This window comes from Schistocerca serialis, chromosome 1 (genome assembly GCF_023864345.2).
Source record: "Schistocerca serialis cubense isolate TAMUIC-IGC-003099 chromosome 1, iqSchSeri2.2, whole genome shotgun sequence".
Classification (NCBI taxonomy): Eukaryota; Metazoa; Arthropoda; class Insecta; order Orthoptera; family Acrididae; genus Schistocerca; species Schistocerca serialis.
The window spans coordinates 992870074-992881909 of record NC_064638.1 but is presented as its reverse complement, the minus strand read 5'-3'; the positions used below and the strand labels follow the sequence as shown (position 1 = coordinate 992881909).

General features: G+C 38.9%; 1 protein-coding gene across 4 annotated transcripts in view; it reads left to right on the top strand.

Moving 5' to 3' along the window:
- Window positions 1-6424: 6424 nt before the first annotated feature.
- LOC126412986 (neurofilament heavy polypeptide-like) overlaps window positions 6425-11836 on the top strand; it is an 86364-nt gene continuing 80952 nt past the window's right edge. For 3 of the 4 annotated variants that reach the window (XM_050082903.1, XM_050082896.1, XM_050082881.1), the window contains exon 1: window positions 6425-6583. The gene's annotated coding sequence lies outside the window, so the exon portion shown is untranslated. Of the gene's footprint in view, window positions 6584-6780; window positions 6886-11836 lie in introns of all 4 variants that reach the window. The other variant, XM_050082889.1, reaches the window with a different exon arrangement.

Sequence of the window (11836 nt, the reverse complement as noted above, 5' to 3'; positions counted from 1 at the left end):
TCAAGGTTTGCCAGTGACATTGTAATTCTGGCAGGGATAGCAAAGGACTTGAAAGAGAAATCGAATGGAATGGACAGTGTTTTGAAAAATGGATAAGATGAACATTAACAAAAGCAAAACAAGAATGTAGTCGAATTAAATCAGGTGATGTTGAGGGAATTAGATTAAGAAACAATACACTTAAAGTGGTAGATGAGTTTTGGTACTTGGGCAGCAAAATAGCTGATGACTGCCGAAGTAGAGAGGATATAAAGTGTAGACTCGAAATGGCAAGGAAAGCGTTTATGAAGGAAAGAAATTTGTTAACATCGAATAAAGATTTAAGCATTAGGAAATCTTTTCTGAAAGTATTTGTCCGGAGTAAAGCCATGCACTGAAGTGTATCTCGGACGATAAACAGTTTAGAATAGAAGAGATTAGAAGCTTTCGAAATGTGTTGCTTCAGAAGAAAGTTAAAGGTTAGATTGGTAGATCATGTAAATAACGAGGAGGAACTGAGTAGAATTGGGGAAACAAGAAATTTGAGACACAACTTGACCAAAAGAAACGATCAGCTGATAGAACACATTCTGAGACATCAAGGGATCACCAATTTAGTACTGAAGAGAAGTGGGGGGGAGGGTAAAACTCATAGAGGGGGACCAAGAGATGAATACAGTAAGGAGAGTCAGAAGGGTGTAAGTTGCAGTAGTTATTCAGTTATGAAGAGGGTTGCACATGATAGACTAGTGTGGATAGGTGCATTAAACCAGTCTTTGGACTGAAGACTACAACAACAACATTAAAGAATTATAAATTTTAACATAAGAAATAACTCAATGAAACAGTTTATAACAAAAGTAACAAACCAGGAACAATTCATATTAACTGCGAAAATCATGGCAAAACCTAATATGGAGATGTGCACATGGCCATGTGTCGGGAGAAAATGAACTTGTGGGTCAAGTGATCAACAAAGGATGGATGACGTTTGTCGCCAAACTTTCTCTCCTAAAAACCTTGACGTTGCCATGATGTGCCATGATGTGACGTGAAATGACGGTCATCAGTGTGGATGCCGCAATCTGAATTTATTTATTTATTTTGCGTTCGATATGCCAGAAGCAAGGAACAAGAGTGGAAGGATGTTTATAGTGCCAATAACATAGATGATAAATATAATGCTTTCCTTAACACATTTCTCATACTCTTTTAGAGTTGCTTTCCAATAGAACATTCTAATCGAGGTACTACCAGTAACAGGCAGCCCAGGCAGCTGACGAGTGGGATAAGGATATCATGTAGAACAATGCAGGAATTATATCTAAATGTTAGAAGTAGCCACAATCAAGCTGTAGTAAACCACTACAAACAGTATTGTAAGGTGCTTAAAAATGTTATTAGGAAGGAGGGGAGTATGTGGTATGCAAATAGAATAGCTAATTCACAGGATAAAATTAAACCCATATGGTCAGTTGTGAAGGAAGTCTCTGGTTAGCAATCAGTTGGATGATATAAAGAAGTCAGATATATGTACAGTATTTAACAATCATTTTATGAGCATTGCTGGTGAATTAAATAAAAACGTAGTTTCTACAGGGAATCATATAACTCTGTTGGCAAAGGCCTTTCCAAGTTTGCGGTATGAAATACTCGTCTCTGATACAGACAAGGGGGAGACTGAGTCAGTAATTGAATCACTGAAGAATAAGGACTCCCATGGTTATGGTGGAGTGCCTAGCAGAATATTAAAGTACTGTGCTGCACATGTGGGCCCTGTATTTATCCATATTTGTAATTTTTCCTTTAGGAAAGGTCAGTTTCCTGGAGGATTAAAGTACTCAGTAGTAAATCCGCTTTATAAAAAGGGAGACAATTTTAGACCTATTCCTATTCCATCAGTGTTCGCTAAAGTTATTGAAAAGGCTGTGTATTTAAGGATAATTGATCATTATATATCATACGATTTGCTATCAAATGTACAGTTCGGCTTTAGAAGTCAGTTAACAACTGAAAATGCTATATTCTCTTTCCTCTTAGAGATACTGAGTGGGTTAAACAAAAGGTTTCGTGCGCTAGACATATTTGTTGATTTAACTAAAGCATTTGATTGTGTTGATCTCAAAATATTGCTCGAGAAGTTGGGCCATTACCGAATATGGGGAGTAGCTCACAATTAGTTCCCCTCTTACTTTAGCAACAGACAGCAAAAGGTCATTATCCACAATGTTGAAAATGGATGTTATATGGGGTCTGAGTGGGGTGTGGTCTAGTGGGGGCTGCCCCAAGGATCAGTATTGGGTCCACTCATTTTCCTTATTTATATAAATGATATGCCCTCTAGCAGTACATGTAACTCTAAAATATTTCTGTTTGCTGATGACACTAGCTTGGTAGTAAAGGATGTTGTGTCAAACACTGGCTTGGTTTCAAATAGTGCAGTTCATGACCTAAACTCGTGGCTTGTAGAAAATAAACTGTCTAAATCATAATTACACTCAGTTTTTACAGTTTCTAACACACAACTCAACAAAATCAGACTTTTAATTTCACAGAATGTGCTTCTGATTAGTGAAACTGAAGAGTTCAAATTTATAAGTGTACAGACGGATAGTAAACTGTCATGGAAAGCCCACATTCAGGATCTTGTTGAAAGACTTAATGCTGCCATTTTTTACTATTCGCTTATTTTCATTCGCTTATGTCATATGGTATCATAATCTGGGGTAGCTCTTTCCATCCTAAAACGATATTTATGAATCAGAAATGGGCGGTTTGGGCACTAAGTGGTGTAAGTCCACGAACCTCTTGTCGACCCCTGTTCATGAGTGTCGGTATTTTGACATTAGCCTCTCAATATATATATCCCTTATTGTCATTTCTTGTTAACAGTGTTATCTTATTCCCAAGAATAAGCAGCTTTCACTCAGTTAATACTCAGTAGAAATCAAAACTGCATTTGGACCAGATTTCATTAACTCTTGTGCAGAAAGGTGTGCAGTATACTACAGCATCCATTTTCAATAAGCTAATACTCGAATTCAAGAATCTTAGCAGTAATTCACGCGCTTTCAAATGGAAACTAAAGAGTTTCCTAATGGGTCACACCTTCTATTCTGTCGAGGAGTTCCTTGAAAAAATAAGCTGATTCTTGTTGTATTGTGGTCTGTGTTTACTTAAACTTATGGACTGAATTTTTTGAGTCCATAAAAATTTTATTTTTATCTGTTATTACTTTTATATTGTAATTTCATGTACTGACACGTACCATGAGCTTGGAGATAAGCTCCTCAATTTGGTCCTATGGAGCCTGAAGTGTAAATAAATAAATAAAATACCTTCCAGTACTATACACAACCAGTACGGGAAACTTAATCAATATGCATATGTAACAAAACATTATTTATTATAAATTTAGTTATACATATTACAGTACTTACAAGCCTATAGTACATACATGTTGTAATCTGTCAAAAATTAACAATTATACAGAAACACTTAAATTACAAAGCCAAGAAACGGGACAGCGTGTGAGTCTAGGCAGATTCTCTAGTGAACCATCCTGAAAACCATGAATTTCACACTCAGTTATGTGCTGCATCGCCTGTATTTCGCCGCAGTCACAGTGAGGATCGTCCACATATCCCCACTACGCCATCAGCTCGTTTCACCGTCCAAAACCAGTTGTACATTTACATCCATACTCCGCAAGCCACCTGACGGTGTGTGGCGGAGGGTTCCTTGAGTACCTCTATCGGTTCTCCCTTCTGTTCCACCCTTGTATTGTTCGTGGAAAGAAAGATTATCGGTATGCCTCTGTGTGGGTTCTAATCTCTCTGATTTTATCCTAATGGTCTCTTCACGAGGTATACGTAAGAGGGAGCAATATACTGCTTGACTCCTCGGTGAAAGTATGTTCTCGCAACTTCAACAAAAGCCTGTACCGAGCTACTGAGCGTCTCTCCTGCAGAGTCTTCCACTGGAGTTTATCTATCATCTCTTTATCTCTTTCGCAATCACTAAATGATCCCATAATGAAGCACGCTGCTCTCTGTTGGATCTTCTCTATCTCTTCTATCAACCCTATCTGGTACAGATCCCACACTGGTGAGCAGTATTCAAGCAGTGGGGAATAAGTGTACTGTAACCTACTTCCTGTATTTTTGGACTGCATTTCCTTAGGATTCTGCCAATGAATCTCAGTCTGGCATCTGCTTTATCGACGATTAATTTTATATGGTCATTCCATTTTAAATCACTCCTAATGCCTACTCCCAGATAATTTATGGAATTAATTGCTTCCAGTTGCTGGCCTGCTATACTGCAGCTAAATGATAAAGGATCTTAGCAGAACATAACACTTGTCTACATTGAGATTCAATTGCTATTCCCTGCACCATGCATCAATTCGTTGCAGATCCTCCTGCATTGCAGTACAATTTTCCATTGTTACAACCTCTCGATATACCACAGCATCATCCGCAAAAATCCTCAGTGAACTTCCAATGTTATCCACAAGGTCATTTATGTATCTTGTGAATAGCAACGGTCCTACGACACTACCCTGTGGCACACCTGAAATCACTCTTACTTCGGAAGACTTGTCTCCATTGAGAATGAGATGCTGCGTTCTGTTATCTAGGAACTCCTCAATCCAATCACACAATTGGTCTCATAGTCCATATGCTCTTACTTTGTTCATTAAACGACTGTGGGGAACTGTATCGAATGCCTTGCGGAAGTCAAGAAACACGCCATCTACCTGGGAACCCGTGTCTATGGCACTCTAAGTCTCGTGGACGAATAGCGCGAGCTGGGTTTCACACGATCGTCATTTTCGAAACCCGTGCTGATTCCTACAGAGTAGATTTCTAATCTCCACAAAAGTCATTATACTCGAACGTAATATGTGTTCCAAAATTCTACAACTGATCGACGTTAGAGATATAGGTCTATAATTCTGCACATCTGTTCGACGACCCTTCTTGAAAACGGGGATGACCTGTGCCCTTTTCCAATCTCTTGGAATACTATGCTCTTCTGGAGACCTACGGTACACCACTGCAAGAAGGGGGGCAAGTTCCTTCGCGTATTCTGAGTAAAATTCCTCTTTTGAGCGATTTAAATTGTTTTTCTATCCCTCTGTCATCTGTTTAGATATCTGCCATTTTGTCATCTGTGCGACAATCTCGAGAAGGAACTACAGTGCAGTCTTCCTCTGTGAAACAGCTTTGTGAGAAGACATTTAGTATTTCGGCCTTTTGTCTGTCATTCTCTGTTTCAATACCATTTTGGTCAGAGAATCTCTGGACATTTTGTTTTGTTCCACCTACCGCTTTTGACATAAGAGCAAAATTTCTTAGAATTTTCTTCCAAGCCAGTACATTGTGTTTAGTACCATATAGGTTCTTCGAGGGACATTGAGGCCAGGAACATGATGAGCCGAGTTCTTAATGAGATGTCTATAGTTAACATTTGCCTGATGCCATACCTGTTTCCATTCTGCTATGGTGTCCTGATTGCTTGAGGAGTGAGTCCAGAAAGGATTTCTTGACTTTAATCGTGTCGGGCCATGCAGATCAACGTGTATTGGGAGTGTGGTGTCAGCAGCAGTTTTTTGCATTTCTCTTTGGACTGCTTGTTGTCTGTGGAATAAGGGAGGTTCAGTGTTTGCCAGCACACAGACCCATGGTGTTGGTGTAGGTCTCACTGTTCCAGTTATTGTTTGCAATGTGTCATTTAGGCGAACATCTACTTTACTGACGTGTGAACTGTTAGCCCATACAGGCGCACAGGAATCTGCAAAGCTGTAGACCAGAGACCAGAGCATAGGAGGAGGTGCGAAGTGTCGTAGCATTACTTCCCCAGGTAGAAAGCTACAGATCTCTCTCTCTGCTATGTGTGATATACAGACTTCTCGAGAAAATTGTCCTAAAGAGAGTAATGCAGCAATACCCGTGGAGCAAGCTGGTTTCAAGTCGAAGAGGAGCTGCTGCGATCAAGTCCTGGCGCTAACCACGCATATTTAACGTGATTTTCAGAACAAGAAAAAGACCGGTGCAGTATTTATAGATCTCTCAGCTGCATATGACACAATATGGCTTAAAGGATCACTGTGCTACAGTAGTCAAATGTAAGAAGCCGCCATCTGAAATGCAGTGCAGACTGTTGTGATGTCGCTGTTGTGATGTGGAGGCCTTTAGTTGAAATCAGAATCGTCAGCATTTATCGATTTGCCGAAGAAAAATTTTGAAAGTGTGTGTGTAGGCACTGGAAATTTCACAGTCGATCTAAATTTCCTTGTTTAATTAAAATTCATAAGATTCATGTCGACATTGCTTAGTATTATCTTTCTTCGTACCAATAGTTAATTTGGTGTATAGTGAAATATCGTTGGTGTTCCCTGTGTTGCACTGTTATCACTGATCATTTTGGAATGACGAACAGCGTCTTTGATTATTGGCGTCGAGGTGTCCATGTTGTGATAGTGGTGAAGCCGAATGCTTGTTAAATATTAATTTATAACAATTTCGAAACTTCATTGCAGTCAAGGAGGGTTAAGACGAGGTTGGACGCGTTTCGCCGAACTTAGATAGGTTTAAATGTGAGTAGTTGAGATAATGATGTTGCTTTTATGCCTGTAAACGCCATTTTATGATTTGTTTGAAGTGCCGAAGTTTTTTGTATATTAGCCCTTCTTTTTTTGTTATTAGGTGTTTTATTTTGATTTATAATTTTAAGTCGTTATAATTTCCAAGGAATCGTTGAGGATATTTCATTGTAGCATTTTATGCATAATAGGAAATTGGTCCTGACGCCATTTTGAATCTGATTCCTGGCCCGGCGCCGGGTAGTAGACTTTGCTGTAAGGTGACTGGTTAAATTGTTTATTATTAGAAAAGCAGGGTAAGTAAAAGCATAAGGGAAATAGAAAATTATTTTAATGTTTGTTAAAGCAAGTGAACCTTTAAGAGTTCAATTATGTAAGCGTACGTATGCAGCTGAACATTTTGAATTTAGCGGTAGGTATTTATTGCGATTGATGATAAAACATGTTTTATGGTAGACTGCGGTTTATTTTCCAGTTTGTATTGGTATGAGAGTTACAACAATTAAAACGGGGACAGCGGTAATGGCAACCATTTTGTTTTTCTCCTTGATACAGATTTCTCACCAGTCGTGTCATTATCCATGCTTTACGGGTTTGTCCAGTTATTTTCTTCGTACGTTTAAGTACGCCCTTAATGCTAAAATGAAAGTGCTGTAGTAAAAGTTGTGCCAGTCGTCATGAATGATTTACTGCTTTTGTAATTTGAATGTTTCCAAATGTTGATTTTTCTTGTATAAATCTCAGAAACGAAGGTCGTAAAAAACTCAGTAGTTGGTGTTTTTTTTTTTTTTTTTTTTTCGTTTTATTGGTATAACATTTGATGATTCTTCATTGATTTCTTACCGCACTTTTCCATGTAGAATGTCAATCGATGGTAAAGTTCTTCGCGGAAAAACGGGGCAAATGTGTCCTGAAACTTTCTTCTTAATAAGTGAAAGTTGACGCGTACTTGTTACCTGGTTTTCGCTGAATTTGAGCGGTTTGTGTAATGTGAAGTTTATTGAAGCTCTGCAAATAGATTACGTAGCTAAGTTTTACGTGTTTTAAAAACTAGTATGCACATAGGATAATGCAAAAATACGTTGTTACACAGATTGCAAGCATACCAGCTCTAGAGATCTGTTTTGCCTTGTATTTTATGCTTTTAATACTTTTCATTGACAAGATGTGTGCTGTAGGGAACTGTCATCTGGTTCTAATTCGCTGTGACTGTGTTGTAATAAACAGTTGCTCAGTATGTAACACTGTTTTCTTAAAAGGTAGATAGTACTCGAAATTAATTTTTAAAAAGCTGTATTAATGTACATTCATAAATGGCTATTTAATACCATATTATGCATATAGGCCATACTCCACACGTAAAATATGAAACATGCAAGTGAGAGCCATTATGGAGCTCTGTTACAACATTTCCTTTGCGTTCGGTGTAAATGATAGCTCTCCAACTTAATGTACGTCATGGGGCTATGGTACAGATTAATCTGTTCCATCAGCTAATATTCCAGAGGCTAGCTGCGGTATCACAATCTAGTCACAGGCTATTCTGCAAAAGGCCCTTATACTCAGTTTACAAACCTTGCTTGTCAAATTACTTGGCTGTATGGTGACACTGTGGGAGAAATTGATAGCAGATTTTACAATCCAGTTTCATGTTTGTATCTGTCAAGAAGTAGAAAGTTGCTTACCTGATTATTATTCATAACTTTTTAAAAACTTAGTTTAGTTTGTTCTGCATTGCACTTAATATATTGTGCACTAGTGTCAAAATACTTCACACTATGGTATGCACAGTGAGATAGCTGCTTCAGAATTTGGGTTAAATTTGGCAGCCATATGGATAGCTACAGTTAATTTAGCAAATGAGTTTGATCATTGACAGGGGCTTTGACTTACTTTTGCACATGTTACTGTTTTAATCATATAAATGAAAACTGTAATGGAAAAGAAATGGATGGAGCATATCCCATTCCCACCTCCAAGGGCAAAAGTATGTATGATCAACTGATGTAGCTTGGTAGCATTCACCTCATTGCTAATCCGAACACAAAGGGGAAATTATGGCTATTATTTTTCCGAGAACTTGCAGTTCTGTATGCAGTAATGGTTGCATACTGTGGAATAACGTTTTCTGGAGGTCTCCATTTGGATCTCTGGATGGGATTACTTGGGTTAATGGAAACGTCAGATTCCACCTGTCGGTAATTTCCAAGAATGATTGCCTATCGAAGTCACGGGTTCCAAATGATACATATCAAATGTGTGATTGTAAATCAATCATGTGACTTTGGTGGTGGACGTTATGATCAATTATTTGTGATTGTCAGTTTTATTTGTTTTCAGTCTACCCCTTGGTTGTTATTAATTACATACCTCCACGAATTGCTTGTGAGTTGGTAGGGAAAACCAGACGGTTTCTGTCGGTAGTGAGTGGGATGTCTGGTGGTGTTGACATTTCTTAGGCGGATTCTCTCACATGGAAAAATGCAATTCCATGCTCATCCAGCATATAAAATTGACTTTTTGTCGCAAATATGGAATATTACTGGCTGAGGAAAGCAGGGACTGTGTAGACTAGTGCGAAGTGTGTACAACTTCGTAAGAAAAGTTTTGATGCAGAAATACTGTTAGTTTCATTGTGGACAGTGTCGAAAACGAAAGAGTATCGGTAAGAATACTTGGTTCGACTCTTCCAAATTATCCATCCAGACCAGCGTAAGTCTTTTATCTTGCTGGATTCGACACTTCACCTTGCAAGTGACTGCATCGGAAATTTACTTATCTGTTAATACCGTGTGGGACTATTTCCGGTTTTACAGAGAAGTGTTAAGTGGTAGTGCCGAACGACAGTGTATCGATTGGTATACCGAGTAAAGTTGTTTAAGTGAACGATTCTCACATAGCAAGAAGAACCAGAGAGGACGACCTTCAAAGAATGAAATCGATCATATTTGGGTAGTGGATGGAATAGAACGCGAGTCCCAGAAATGTTTTGTTGTCAGAGTATTATCCAGAGACAAGATCACATTAGTGTGTCTGATAAAGCACTTCATACTGCCTAGTAGTAAAGTCATGACAGACAGGTTTCAGTTCTACAAGACACTCAAAGCAGAAGGATTCGACCACAAGTTCGTCAACAACTCTGTAGAGTTTGTGTCTTTGGATGACCCCAGTGTGCACATGCAGAACATCGAGCGGCTATGGAAATATATGAAGTCTTCCGTTAACAGAGAAGGTCGTCCAGGACAGAGACGAACTGTACTTGTTTCAGTACCTCTGTTTCCACAACTTGCATTTGAGGGGAAAAATTAACACGTGACACTCTATACCCATATTCCTGCGTGATACTGGCAGAGTTTACCCAGGCTATGGCAAAAAGGTAATTGTTCCCGTAGCGTACACATCACAACACCAATGACAAGTAAGGTAAGTGGTCTCCTTTGTAATTATAAGTACTTGTGTAACGCTCATCTTGTGTTGTTGCTGTAATGACCACCGTAAACATACTCATAATGCCTGCCACTAGAATCGCATGATCGATTTACAAGATCACGTTCGATATGTATCGTTTGGACCTCACAACTTCGGTAGGCAATCATTCTTGGAAATTACCCGCCTGTCTGCTTTGACCAATGACATCACCATTCACAACTACTCCCATATCACGACTATGACGTCATTACGTAAACGTGACAACAAACACAAAAAGATCGAAAAACCATCAAACACACATTCCTCCAAAAATATAATGAAACTAATGGGACAAGCGGTGAAATTGGGGGTTTTTGGGTAGGAACAAACTAAAAGTAAACACATGCCACTAAACCAAATGACAAATATGATAAAATGACCACAACCTTCCCAAAACCAACTAAAAACAATATCCACTGGAATCGAACACTTCCCTTGACCTAAATAGGTCAACAGAAAATACAGATACCAAATCATGAGACCCAAAACTACAACCAAGTCCACAATCATCACTACCTCAAAAAGCACAACAAACCAACAAAATTGGAAATGAACACTTCCCTTGACCTATTTAGGTCAACAGCAACTACCGATACCACACTGTAAGTCTCAAAACTTGCACCACCACCACTCTTAATTTTACCACAAAAAAAAAAACTTGAAAATCAAAATTGGAATCTAACATTTCCCTGACCTGTTACTCTTACGACATCTCCACATATAGCTGTCCCTGATCTGAGACACCAGAACTTTATTAAGCCTCAATTCTTCACGACACACTGAATACTTCACGACTTCAGCCAACAGGCCGAATAGCTAAAGAAATTTTGCTAGAGACAACGCACTGACCCCCATTATTGCAGACAACCGAAAACTGTTGACCTTGTCAGTCATATCCATACCTACCAAAGACATAAGCAAAACGATTTACCAGCATTCACACATGATGAATAAAAAAACTATGGAAACGTTGACATAACAAAACCAAAATTGTTAACTCACTGAAAAATATTCCGCTGAAAGCACAGTCACCACTGATACCACACAAGTGCAATGCTACCACGCAAATGAACCCCATACGCCACGTAATGCGCTAACCATAAAAACACCACCAGAGAGGACCACCAACTGAAACAATATGCCACCGATAAACATGCAACACAAGCAAACTAAACCAAAAACATCACCTAACATACAACACACACACACACACACACACACACACACACACACACACACACACACACACCACCAGAGAGCACCACCGCTAACATCAAAACGACACTGAAACGCGCCAATGTAACAACCTAAACTCCGTGCCGCCGTGACTTCACAAACCACAACAGCCTTACGTCACGGATCAAAGCCGACGGGTGGAATCGGACTCTTCAGTTGGCCCAATTACTTAGTAGGATGTTAGCGGGAAAGAAAGAACTTTCATTCTGTGGATCAGTGTGTGTAATGTTAGATTTATTGTCGGGTAGACAGGTTAGAGAATTCAAAGAAGGGAATAGATAAATTGAAATTAGATCAGTGGGTCTCGGTGAATTGCAGTGGCAGGAATAACAGGACTTGTTAACTTAGGATTTATAATAAAGATTGAACAGGGGTAATGCAGAAATAGGCTATAATGCATAAGGAAAGATTGGTAAGACATTGTGAACAGCTGAGGGAACATATTGGCTTGCTACTTAAATAGTATGACATTTGGTATTTGGACAGCAAAATAACTGACAAAGTCGAGAGGATATAAAATGCAGACAGACCAGTAGTGAGAAA